Here is a 13,200-nt window from a genome sequence, read left to right on the forward strand (position 1 = left end):
GGAACTACTGTGGAGATTGTGATACAATTTTCAATAATAGATAAACTAATGCATGAGGAAGGTTGTTGTTGTTGTTGGTGGTGGTGGTGGTGGTGGTGGTGGTGGTGGTGGACTTCAGTCCTCAGACTGGTTTGATGCAGCTCTCCATGCTACTCTATCCTGTGTAAGCTTCTTCATCTCCCAGTATGTACTGCAGCCTACATCCTTCTGAATCTGCTTAGTGTATTCATCTCTTGGTCTCCCTCTACGATTTTTACCCTCCACGTTGCCCTCCAGTACTAAATTGGTGATCCCTTGATGCCTCAGAACATGTCCTACCAACCGATCCCTTCTTCTACTCAAATTGTGCCACAATCAACTCTTCTCCCCAATCCTATCCAGTACCTCCTCATTAGTTATATGATCTACCCATCTAATCTTCAGCATTCTTCTGTAGCACCACATTTCAAAAGCTTCTATTCTCTTCTTGTCTAAACTATTTATTGTCCATGTTTCACTTCCATACATGGCAACACTCCATACAAATACTTTCAGAAATGACTTCCTGACACTTAAATCAATACTCGATGTTAACAAATTTCTCTTCTTCAGAAACGCTTTCCATACCATTGCCAGTCTACATTTTATATCCTCTCTACGTCGACCATCATCAGCTACTTTGCTCCCCAAATAGCAAAACTCCTTTACTACTTTAAGTGTCTCATTTCATGATCTAATTCCCTCAGCATCACCCAACTTAATTCGACTACATTCCATTATCCTCATTTTGCTTTTGTTGATGTTCATCTTATATCCTCCTTTCAAGACACTGTCCATTCCATTCAACTGCTCTTCCAAGTCCTTTGCTGTCTCTGACAGAATTACAATGTCATCGGCGAACCGTAAAGTTTTTATTTCTTCTCCATGGATTTTAATACCTACTCCGAATTTTTCTTTTGTTTCCTTCACTGCTTGCTCAATATACAGATTGAATAACATTGGGGAGAGGCTACAACCCTGTCTCACTCCCTTCCCAACCACTGCTTCCCTTTCATGTCCCTCGACTCTTATACCTGCCATCTGCTTTCTGTACAAATTGTAAATAGCCTTTCGCTCCCTGTATTTTACCCCTGCCACCTTCAGAATTTGAAAGAGAGTATTCCAGTCAACATTGTCAAAAGCTTTCTCTAAGTCTACAAATGCTAGAAACATAGGTTTGCCTTTTCTTAATCTAGCTTCTAAGATAAGTCGTAGGGTCAGTATTGCCTCACGTGTTCCAACATTTCTACGGAATCCCAACTGATCTTCCCCGAGGTCAGCTTCTACCAGTTTTTCCATTCGGTTGTAAAGAATTTGTGTTAGTATTTTGCAGCTGTGACTTACTAAACTGATAGTTCGGTAATTTTCACATCTGTCAAAGCCTGCTTTCTTTGGGATTGGAATTATTATATTCTTCTTGAAGTCTGAGGGTATTTCGCCTGTCTCATACATCTTGCTCACCAGATGGTAGAGTTTTGTCAGGACTGGCTCTCCCAAGGCTGTCAGTAGTTCTAATGGAGTGTTGTCTACTCCAGGGGCCTTGTTTCGACTTAGGTCTTTCAGTGCTCTGTCAAACTCTTCACGCAGTGTCTTATCTCCCATTTCATCTTCATCTACATCCTCTTCCATTTCCATAATATTGTCCTCAAGTACATCGCCCTTGTATAAACCCTCTATATATTCCTTCCACCTTTCTGCTTTCCCTTCTTTGCTTAGAACTGGGTTTCCATCTGAGCTCTTGATATTCATACAAGTGGTTCTCTTTTCTCCAAAGGTGTCTTTAATTTTCCTGTAGGCAGTATCTATCTTACACCTCGTGAGATAAGCCTCTACACCCTTACATTTGTCCTGTAGCCATCCCTGCTTAGCCATTTTGCACTTCCCGTCGATCTCATTTTTGAGACGTTTGTATTCCTTTTTGCCTGCTTCATTTACTGCATTTTTGTGTTTTCCTCTTTTATCAATTAAATTCAGTATCTCTTCTGTTATCCAAGGATTTCTACTCGCCCTCGTCTTTTTACCTACTTGATCCTCTCCTGCCTTCACTATTTCACACCTCAAAGCTACCCATTCTTCTTCTACTGTATTTCTTTCCCCCATTCATATCAAATGTTCCATTATGCTCTCCCTGACACTCTGTACAACCTCTGGTTCTTTCAATTTATCCAGGTCCCATCTCCTTAAATTCCCACCTTTTTGCAGTTTCTTCAGTTTTAATCTCCAGTTCATAACCAATAGATTGTGGTCAGAGTCCACATCTGCCCCTGGAAATGTCTTACGATTTAAAACCTGGTTCCTAAATCTCTGTCTTACCATTATATAATGTATCTGAAACCTGTCAGTATCTCCAGGCTACTTCCATATATACAACCTTCTTTTATGATTCTTGAACCAAGTGTTAGCTATGATTAAGTTGTGCTGTGTTCAAAATTCTACCAGGCGGCTTCCTCTTTCATTTCTGACCCCCAATCCATATTCACCTACTATGTTTCCTTCTCTTCCTTTTCCTACTATCGAATTCCAGTCACCCATGACTATTAAATTTTCGTCTCCCTTCACTATCTGAATAATTTCTTTTATCTCATCATACATTTCTTCAATTTCTTCGTCATCTGCAGAGCTAGTTGGCGTATAGACTTGTACTACTGTTGTAGGCGTGGGCTTTGTGTCTATCTTGGCCACAACAATGCATTCGCTGTGCTGTTTGTAGTAGCTTACCCGCATTCCTATTTTCCTATTCATTCTTAAACCTACTCCTGCATTACCCCTATATGATTTTGTATTTATAACCCTGTATTCACCTGACCAAAAGTCTTGTTCCACCTGCCACCGAACTTCACTAATTCCCACTATATCCAGCTTTAACCTATCCATTTCCCTTTTTAAATTTTCTAACCTTTCTGCCCGATTAAGGGATCTGACATTCCACGCTCCGATCCGTAGAACGCCAGTTTTCTTTCTCCTGATAATAATGTCCTCCTGAGTAGTCCCCACCTGGAGATCAGATTCGGGGACTATTTTACCTCCAGAATATTTTACCCAAGAGGACGCCATCATCATTTATCCATACAGTAAAGCTACATGCCCTTAGGAAAAATTACGGCTGCAGTTTCCCCTTGCTTTCAGCCTTTCACAGTACCAGCACAGCAAGGCCGTTTTGGTTAGTGTTACAAGGCCAGATCAGTTAATCATCCAGACTGTTGCCCCTGCAACTACTGAAAAGGCTGCTGTCCCTCTTCAGGAACCTGGCCTCGTAACAGATACCCCTCCGTTGCAGTTGCACCTACGGTACGGCTATCTGTATCGGTGAGGCACACAAGCCTCCCCACCAACGGCAAGGTCTATGGTTTGTGGGGGGGAAGGTTTTTGTATGTAACATTATCACTAGACCTTGGACTTTTAGGTTCTAAAAATCTTAAATTAGGTACTTAAATAGGTTCTATCACTTACAAAAATGGGTTATAAAAATCAGAAAATAAATGACCAAAATCTGACATTTTATTGTGTAGAAAGATAAATAGATTGACAAAAATCCACATTATATTATTGTCCATGTCCATAATTACAGTCACAGTGAATTGTTAACTCTTTCTCCAGATTTTCTGTAGAGAAGCTGTATCTCTTGTCTGTTAATAGCATCTTATATGCTGAGAATTAGCATTCAACAACAACAGATGTTACTGGGGCATATTTAAATGCGGGTATTAGGCAAAATGGGACTGCACACTCATGTTCTGTTGATTTACCTGATAGGATGTCAGCCATTGTACAGAAGGTGGTCAGTCCTGGGTTTTTTGTAGCACTGTCTGTAGTTTTTTACTAACTTTCATACCAATAGAACCTGGGACCAAGTTGATTTTTTTCTGTCACCTCTTCTATCAGTCTCAGTTGTGTGTGGACTGGTTTTCCTGAACACTCTAGAGCTTTAATAACAGGGACCAAAAATGCATAATGAGATTTTATGTATGCGGTGGCGTTGGAAATTGTTGGGTCCTTTAGAAGATCTTTAGCTGAAGTAATGTTCACTGCCTCCTCCCGCAATTTAAGAACAATGTTTTTAATGTCTTCCAAATGCTTGCTGTAATATTCCATGACTTGTAGCCACATTCCCCAGCGAGTAAGTGTGGGTTCTGGTGAAAGTGGTACGTTGGGAAGTTCCTCTCAAAATAATTGGAGTCTTGTAGGTGATTTATTAAAAAGCTTTTTGATGGTTGAAACTAGCTTATTTAAATGTGGAAATTCAAGATGTATCATCTCAGCTACACAATTCATGGCATGGGCAAGACATGTAATATGGAGCAAGGCTGGGTAAAATACTTTCAACAATTTAACAGCAGCAGTCATGTATGTGGGTGCATCAGTGTAGTTTGCAAGTACTTTATCAAGTAATTTATTTTCATCTAGACTGTCATGGAAAAGTAATTTGAGAACTTCATTAACAAAGTGAGCAATTGCTTCCTGGTTAATCATTTATAGCCCCTTGCTGCAGATCAGATGAGATACAGAGCGAGTGTCTGGACCTGACTTTCCAACAACCAAATTAGCCACCTATTGACATTGTCTGTCAATTGTGTCATTGACAGAGATCCACATGTATGAATTGCATATATCATCCCTTTTCCTGCTCAATGTATTTTCATATAAAGTATCTAAATAGTTACTTCTCAGTGTGGATTCTGATGGAATGCTTCAGTGACAGTATTTCTCTAGAAAGCTTTTGAATTGGGCTATTTTCATCTTCATTGGATGATATGTTTGCTCCAACAATGGCTCAGCAAAGATCAATGTGAAATTTGTTTTTGTTGCATTTAGTTTAGTTACAAACTTTGTGTCAAGTTTGATTTATTTTTTAAATTTACCCAGTGTTTAATCCCCGCAACACGCTGACTCAAATGTGACCTCTGTTCAGAACGTGCATAAAAACAAAAAGAAATGAGAAATACTTTGTGGAAGAATTTACATACAAGATCTGCTTAGCAGAACTAATGTACATTAAGGGTTTAGAAACAATATTTCTGCATTTGCATGTGTCTGGTCAAAGTTAACTCAGGAAAAAACAGTGGCATCACTGTTCTCTGAGTGGACGTAGCAGTTAATAGATTAACATTTTACTTACATCTTTGTTGCACACATTGCAGTGAATGACTCTTTCATCTGTAGAGAAATCAGAAAATTCTTGAAACCAATGACGAATCAGAGATGATTTGGAGCTGGCTGTTTTCGGCATGCTTGACTCTCAAATATTTTATCGAAAATTGTAATTTTACAGTACCTAAAATACCTAATTTCATGTTAGAACCTGACTGTACCTTATTTTTAAAAATCCTAAAAATACCTAATTTCATGTTAGAACCTGACCATCTAATTTTTAAAAATCCAGTAGATGTGAAATATTACACCACATCCAAGCAGCACGCTGACCGACTGAATGGTGCAGGTGTTTTCAATAGGCTGTTCTGACAGGGCAGGAAGGCACTGGAGGCATATCACAAAGCTCCTCAGTGCCCTGCTGGCCCATTTGAAGGTTTACGTATGCAGTCATCTGACTCACAATTGGCATTCACGCATGCAAAAAAACCAGTTGTCATTCAATTACTGTTTTCTAAGTAGCCGGTTTACCAGCAGAGTAGCTTTAGTCCTACAAATTTTATTTGACTGGATTTTTAAAAATTAGGTACAGTCAGGTTCTAACATGAAATTAGCTATTTTAGGTACTCTAAGATTACAATTTTCGATAAAATATTTGTGTCATTCTTAGCTGGGAAGACAACGAGAGAATGTTAGTCATAAAAGATTTTATTTAATTGGATTTTTAAAGTTTAGGTACAATAAGGTACTAAACTGAAATTAGGTGTTTTTAGGTGCTATAAAACTAGCGTTTTTGATCATAAATTGGCATAATTGGTGTATGTACAACTTTTATTGCCTTTATTTAATGAGGAACAAAATAGGTTTTTACGTAAAATCTGTTGTCTAATTATCACTATTCCAGACTGATCATATAGCCATAATACTTGGAGCTACCAGTGCGAAACCAGGTTGGATCATCAGTTAATATGAAGGAATACCGAAAAGTAATACCTCCAAATTTTTTACTCTGTTCTCATATCGTTTGTAGTATTACATTTCATGCACACTACTCAGTCGAGTTTTCCCATTTTGTTGATGCAAATTGTGACCTTCTGCTGCTAGAACACTCTGAATTGTAGCATGTAATGTGCCTGTGTGTAATGTACCTCTGTCTGGTGGTGAGAAACAGCAGGCTGTACGAGAGTTTTTAACTGCAGAGAATGAAGAATGAAAGGTGTGTACAGTGACAATGCCAGACCACACAGAGCACTGCAACATCTGCAACAGTCCAAAGCATTGGGTTCACTATCATCGATCATCCTACATAGTCCCGACTTTGCTCCATATGATTTTCAAAACTTAAAGAATGTCATCGAGGACTTCACTTTGATAATCATGAAGTGTTGCAAACAGGGATGAGATTGTGGCTCTGTTAACAAAGTCAAACATTCTACATTGACGGTATCAACAAACTGCTCTCTTGTCGAGATGAATGTTTTCATCACCATCGTGACTATGTTGAGATATAAATATAACAGTGAAACTAGTCAAAATGTAATGTAACTGGTTAGATAAAAAAATCTACTCACCACACAGCAGCAGGAGAACACACATTTAAAAATGCTTTTACTTATGCAAGCTTTTGGAGCTAGTAGCTCACTTCTGGCAGAAAGTTGGAGGGGTAGGAAGAGGGTGAAGAGAGAACAACTGGAGAGCTTCTCATCCCATCCAGTAAGTCTCCACTGACGTGGGGTTCTGGGTGACTTTTTCAAACTACCACTTTTCCTAAAGCTGACCAGTTCCTTTCCCTTCACCCATCTTCCTTCACCTTCACTCTTCTGCTGGAAGGAGCCACTGGCTCCAAAAGCTTGCGTAAGTAAAATCTTTTTTTATATATATGTGCATTCTCTTGCTGCTGCTTGGTGAGTAGATTTTTTTTTTTCATCCAATTACCTTATACTGAGATATAAATATGTAAACATGAAGAATAAAGATGTAGAATGTTAGTAAAACAAAGTCAGAGGCATTACTTTTAAGCTTGCCCGTGTATACACACTGAAGAGCCAAAGAAACTGGTACACCTGCCCGATATCATGTAGGGTGCCCGCAAACACGCAGAAGTGCATGGACGTAACTAATGTCTGAAGTAGTGCTGGAGGGAATTGACACCATGTATCCTGCAGGGCTGTCCATAAATCCAGATGGAGATCTCTTCTGAACAGCACATTGCAAGACATCCCAGATATGCTCAATAGCATTGATGTTGGGGAGTTTGGTGGCCAGCAGAAGTGTTCAGACTCAGAAGAGTGTTCCTGGAGCCACTCTGTAGCAATTCTGGATGTGCGGGATGTTGCATTGTCCTGCTGGAATTGCCCAAGTCTGTCAGAATGCACAATGGAGGCAGGTGATCAGACAGGATGCTTATGTACATGTCAGAGTCTTATGTAGGAGTATGAGGGGTCCCATATCAACCTACTGCACATGCTCCACACCATTACAGAGCCTCCACCAGATTGACCAGTCCCCTGCTGACATGCAGACATGCAGGGTCCATGGATTCATAAGGTTGTCTCCACACCCGTACACGTCCATCTGCTCGATACAATTTGAAACGAGACTTGTCCAACCAAGCAACATGTTTCCAGTCATCAGCAGTCCAATGTCAGCATTGACGGCCCAAGTGAGGCATAAAGCTTTGTGTTGTGCAGTCATCAAGGGTACACGAGTGGGCCTACACCTCTGAAAGTCCATATTGATATGTTTTGTTGAATGGTCTGCACTCTGAAACTTGCTGATGGCCCAGCATTGAAATTTGCAGCAATTTGTGGAAGGGTTCCACTTCTGTCATGTTGAAGGATTCTATCCAGTCATTGGTCCTGTTCTTGGAGGATCTTTTTCCAACCGCAGCAGTGTTGGAGAGTTGATGTTTTACCAGATTCCTGATATTCACAGTACACTCATGAAATGGTCATATGGGAATATCTCAACTTCCTCACTGCCTCAGAAATGCTGTGTCCATTGCTCGTCCACCAACTATAACACCACATTCAAACTCACTTAAATCTTGATAATCTGCAATTGTAGCAGCAGTAACTGATCTAACAACTGTACAAGACACTTGTTGTCTTACATAGGCTTTGCTAACTGCAGTGCCATATTCTGCCTGTTTACATATCTCTGTATTTGAATACAAATGTGTATAACAGTTATTTTGGTACTTAAGTGTAGATTAGGATTTGCTAGTGTCAAGTTGTGTATGTTTACGGTCAAATAGACCTAACTATGTTGCTTCAAAACTTCGAAATTTCTATTATGTGGCACTTCATTACCATATTGGAGCTAACTCGATATTTAAGGAAAAAATAATACAGTTTCCAGAGATTCATTGAAAAGGGGTTTTAAAGTGTCTGCCCAATTCTGCTAAAGCACCAAAAATTGGCAGGAGTATTGTTTATATAAAAAGAAGTCATTTGATAAACATAACGAAGTAGCAGAATGGGCGAAGAGGTCAACTGCTGTTTAGTTACACTAATGGCAATAAATAACTGGAAACAGGAATTACTGTGAAATACGTAGGAGTAACCGTCCAGGTTGACCTAAAGTGAAATGACAACTTAAAACAAACTGTGGGAAAATATGTACCAAGTTAAAATTCATTGGGAGAATCGTAATGAATGTAATACATCCATGGTGGAAGTAGCGTATCAAATATTTTTTCGACCAGTTTGTATCGCTCATCAGTTCGGGACCATACCAAGCTAGATAAATAAAGGAGAGAAAGAAAGAAGATCCAGCAAAGGGTGGTGCATTTCATCACAGGACTGTTTTGTTCGTGTGAGAAAATTTTGAAAATACTGCACAAATTCCAGTTTCAGATGCTACGAGAGAAGTTTTGTGCATCCTGGGGAGGTTTACTGTTGATATTCCGATAGTGTATGCGTGTGACTCAGAAGAGCAGTTGCATGGAATGGACGGTGTCTTAAGAGGAGGATATAAAATGAACACCAAAAAAAGCTAAACAAGGGTCATGGAAAGTAGTTTAATTAAATCGGGTGATTCATAAGGAATTAGATTAGGAAATGAGGCATGTAAAGTAGTAGATGAATTTTGTTATTGCGGCAGCAAAGTAACTGAAAATGATGGCTGAAGCAGAGAGGATATAAAATGTAGACTGGCAATGGCAAGAAAAGCTTTTCTGAAGAAAAGAAACTTGTTAATGTCAAATGTAGGTTTAAGTGTTAGGAAATATTTTTCTGAATGTATTTGTATGGAGTGAAGTAATATATGGAAGTGAAACAAGGGTGATAAATAGTTTAGACAAGAAGAGAATTGAAACTTTGAAATTGTGATGCTTCAGAAGAATGCTGAAGATTAGGTGGGTGTGTACCTAATGAGAAGATACTGAATGGAATTGGAGTGAAAAGAAATTTGTGGCTCAATCTGACACATTCTGAGACATGAAGGGATCATCAATTTAGTAGTGGAGGGAAGTGTTGGTGGGGCAAAAATTGTAGAGGGCATTGAGAGATTAATTCAGTAAGCAGATTCAGAAGGATGTAAGTTGCAATAGTTCAGAGATAAAGAGGCTTGAACAAAATTACCTTATAAAAACAAAGCTTTTATAAAAAAAATAACAAATCCAGAGAGATTATCCTTCAGCACAGGAAAAGGCACGTATTAGCAAAACAGGCACACAAGCAAAATGCAGTGAAAGGCAGCAGGAAGTTACTGTGCTTTCATTGCAATAGTTATGGGCACATTGATGGACAGAGTTGTGTAACTTAGAAGGGAAAAAAATAAGTAAATCTGAAGAAGATAAATTTTTTCACAGGTTTTACAGCTTCTTCATATTCAATGGGTCCAGACATATGGTATGTGGACTCAGGTGCTTCAATGCATATGACAGATCAATGTGACTGAGTGTATAATGTACAAAGCCCACTGATACCTATCATAACTTTTGCCAGCACGACACTGCTTTATGTGGAAAATTTGAGAACTGTCAGTTTGATGCTAAATCGTGGAAGAATTTGGGTAAGTGATTTACCGGACAGCTAACTTCTGCTACTTGAGACAACCCCGATGTGAAATGAGTGATTGTAGGGCAATGGAACTTGTGGAACATTTGTAAGACATGTGGAAGAGAAATAATGAATCAACCATAAAAGAAATACGTTTTAATTTCCACATGAGATAGTAACATTTGTTAATTGCGTACTGTCTTTATGTTCCAGTTTACAAATGTTGCTCAGTGTGATGACCATTTGTATCCATGATAGTGTGAAAGTTTGTACAGAAACCATTTCACAATTGTTCGCTGCATATTTTAAATGGAGGACCATGGAATGTTCAGGTGTCATGACACTGCATGAAGATCTTGCATTGCATCCAGCATTCTCAGCCATGGCAACAGTAAATTCTTCAACAATTTGTGGTGCAATTGGCTGTTAGCCTCTCCCAGTAGCAATTCCCAAGCAGCTAGTTAATTCGAACTTCCAAAGCGTGTTTTTCAACCCCAATGCAGAAAGAGAACCCGTCCATATTCCTTTAAAGCGTTGATACTCATGAAGAGCCGCAGTGCTGTTACAGCTGTTTTCATAATACAGCTTTACGGATAAAGCCCTGCTCACATTGTTCAGACTCATGTTGACTGTCGCCAACTTTAATGCACACTGATGCTTGGGTTTCAACTTACGTTGCCATACCAGTACTGGTGCCTAATGGTAAGTCATGACACATTACTAGCAAACTTGTCACTGCAGCGCATAGTCTACACATCATTCTTATAAAATTGGATACCCATATGGTAAATAGTTTTCCATTTACACTGGCTCAAGTTAAGGAAGTTTAATTGTAACCACCCTATAGTATATTTAGCAAAACTTGCTGCTAATCTGCTATCAGTTTGTGTAGTGGTCAAAAAATAGACCCCAAGTAATATATACAACAGGGAGGGAACATTTGTTTTCTCCACGACACTGACAGATAATTTTTATTTACTAAACACACACAGAGAAGTGATTGGTAACCTAACTTCTCAAAATTTAAATGCTGTTATCCTATGGCATCGGCACATTGGACATTTACAGATGTAAATAAAGTACCAGGTTGTACCAAGGGTGCAAGTATGTCTCCAGCCGGTAGTAAAGAACTTGTCACATGGATGACATCTCGAAATGGAGGAAGTCAGACTGCCATTCAATAATGATGGTTCAAGAGCTTCCCAGCCATTATTTGGTTCCGTGGAAACTACATCATTGGGAGGCATGAAATATTTCATTACTCTCACAGATGATTATTCCCGAATTATATATGTGCATTTTCTAGAAGCTTTCAAGGCTTACAAATACCTAGTGGAGAATGAACTTGAGAAGAAAATAAAAATTCACGCAGATAATGGTAAGGAGTACTGTAACAACAATTTCAAAAAAATCATGAACAAAAATTGTACTAAGTATCATGTGACTACTCCATACACTCCTCAATAGAATGGGCTTGCAGAGTGCATGAACAGTACACTACTGCAAAGATCAGACTTCATATTAATTGATGAAGGTTTATCTATACAATTGTGGGCAGCAGCAACAGTGACAGCTTCTTTATTATTAAAGATCATCTACCAGAGTGATTAATGGAAAGACACCTTTGGAGGTATGATCGGGCAGGAAATATGATTTGTCACATATACAAATTTTTGGCTGAGAAGTTAGGAGATTAATTCCAAAGCAAAAATGTCAAAAAAGGGATTAAAGATCCAGAAAGTTTGTATTTGTTGGCCATTGTGAGTCTACTAAAGGATTTTGTCTGCTAGTTTATCTTGATACTTACATTTTCATTAAGAGTAGAAATGTGGAATTTTTAGAAAATGCCGTAAACTGCGATAAAATATACTTATGTTGTGCATTTGAGAGAAGCATTGTACCATCTGAACAAATTAAACAGCAGAAATCCTAAGAGGATATAGAAGAAGTGCAATCAGTGTGTGATTCTAAAGGTGATTCATCACGAGTAGGAGCAATGACGTTGAATGTTGATCAGATGATGATGATGATGATGATGATGATGATGATGACGACGACTATGACTATGACTATGACTATGACAATGACAATGATGCTGATGCCTACATACTTTATGGGAGAAGATCGATGGATAACTGACACAAGATTACGGCTTGCATCCATGGAAAGAGATTATTCAATACAGAGAGAAACAGGAGGATGACATCAGTTTATTTTGTTCAGTTCCATGTCTGAATTAAACCTCAAACTGTTGAAGTTTTATCATCTGCTAAGGATGATCAGTGGAAGATAGTGATGTATGAAGAATATGACTCCTTGATGATAAATATCTTCCTGAAGGAAAAAGTATTTTACCTTTTAAGTGGACATTTGAAACGAGGACAAATGAGGAAGGAGAAATAATTTTACATAAGGCAAGATTAGTGGTCGAGGGATGTGTTCAAAGAAAAGCCACTGATTATGAGGAAGTCTACTCACCACTTGTAAGGTACTCTTCAGTTCATTACCTGTTTGGCTTCGGACGCTAAGTACAACCTAGATGTGGATATGATGGATGCAGTACATATCTTTTCTAGGGGGTGTTAACACTGAAATGTATGTCACCACCAGAGATGTACTCAGAAAGTGTCCAGATATGTTTCTTACATAAGACTGTGTATGATTTGAAGTAAGCTAGGCAACAATCAAATCTGAAGTTGAATAATATACTGCTTGAAATAGGACTCAAAAGGCCAAGAGTTGATTCCCGTATATATTATTCTGCTGACAGATCAGTACTGTTGTTCCTGATAGTTTGGCTTGGTAATATATTACTAAGGTCATTCAGCAAAGATTGAGACTGAAACTGAAAAAAACTTTTTTACCAAATAATCAATCAAAATCAAAATTTTCCCCTTAAATATAGTCACCAATAAGAGCAAATTACTTGTCCTGTGTTCTCAGCCACGTTTGGAAGACATCCTCAAATCAATTTCTTCATAATCACTTCAAAATTGCCTCTAAAGTCTTCACTGTCTGATTTTCGGAGTCTAGTTGACATCCCGTGAGGTCATTTTTTGCAGTAGGATACAGAAAAATCACATATAGCAAC

At 38.7% G+C, this 13,200-nt stretch overlaps 1 protein-coding gene across 1 annotated transcript in view; it reads left to right on the plus strand.

Annotated features, from left to right (window-relative positions):
* The window catches only part of LOC126260010 (ER membrane protein complex subunit 2-like), a 72,274-nt gene that overhangs the window by 41,526 nt on the left and 17,548 nt on the right, over positions 1-13,200 (plus strand). The gene's annotated exons all lie outside the window — the stretch shown is intronic.

The sequence above is a fragment of the Schistocerca nitens genome, chromosome 1 (genome assembly GCF_023898315.1).
Source record: "Schistocerca nitens isolate TAMUIC-IGC-003100 chromosome 1, iqSchNite1.1, whole genome shotgun sequence".
NCBI classification, from domain to species: domain Eukaryota; kingdom Metazoa; phylum Arthropoda; class Insecta; order Orthoptera; family Acrididae; genus Schistocerca; species Schistocerca nitens.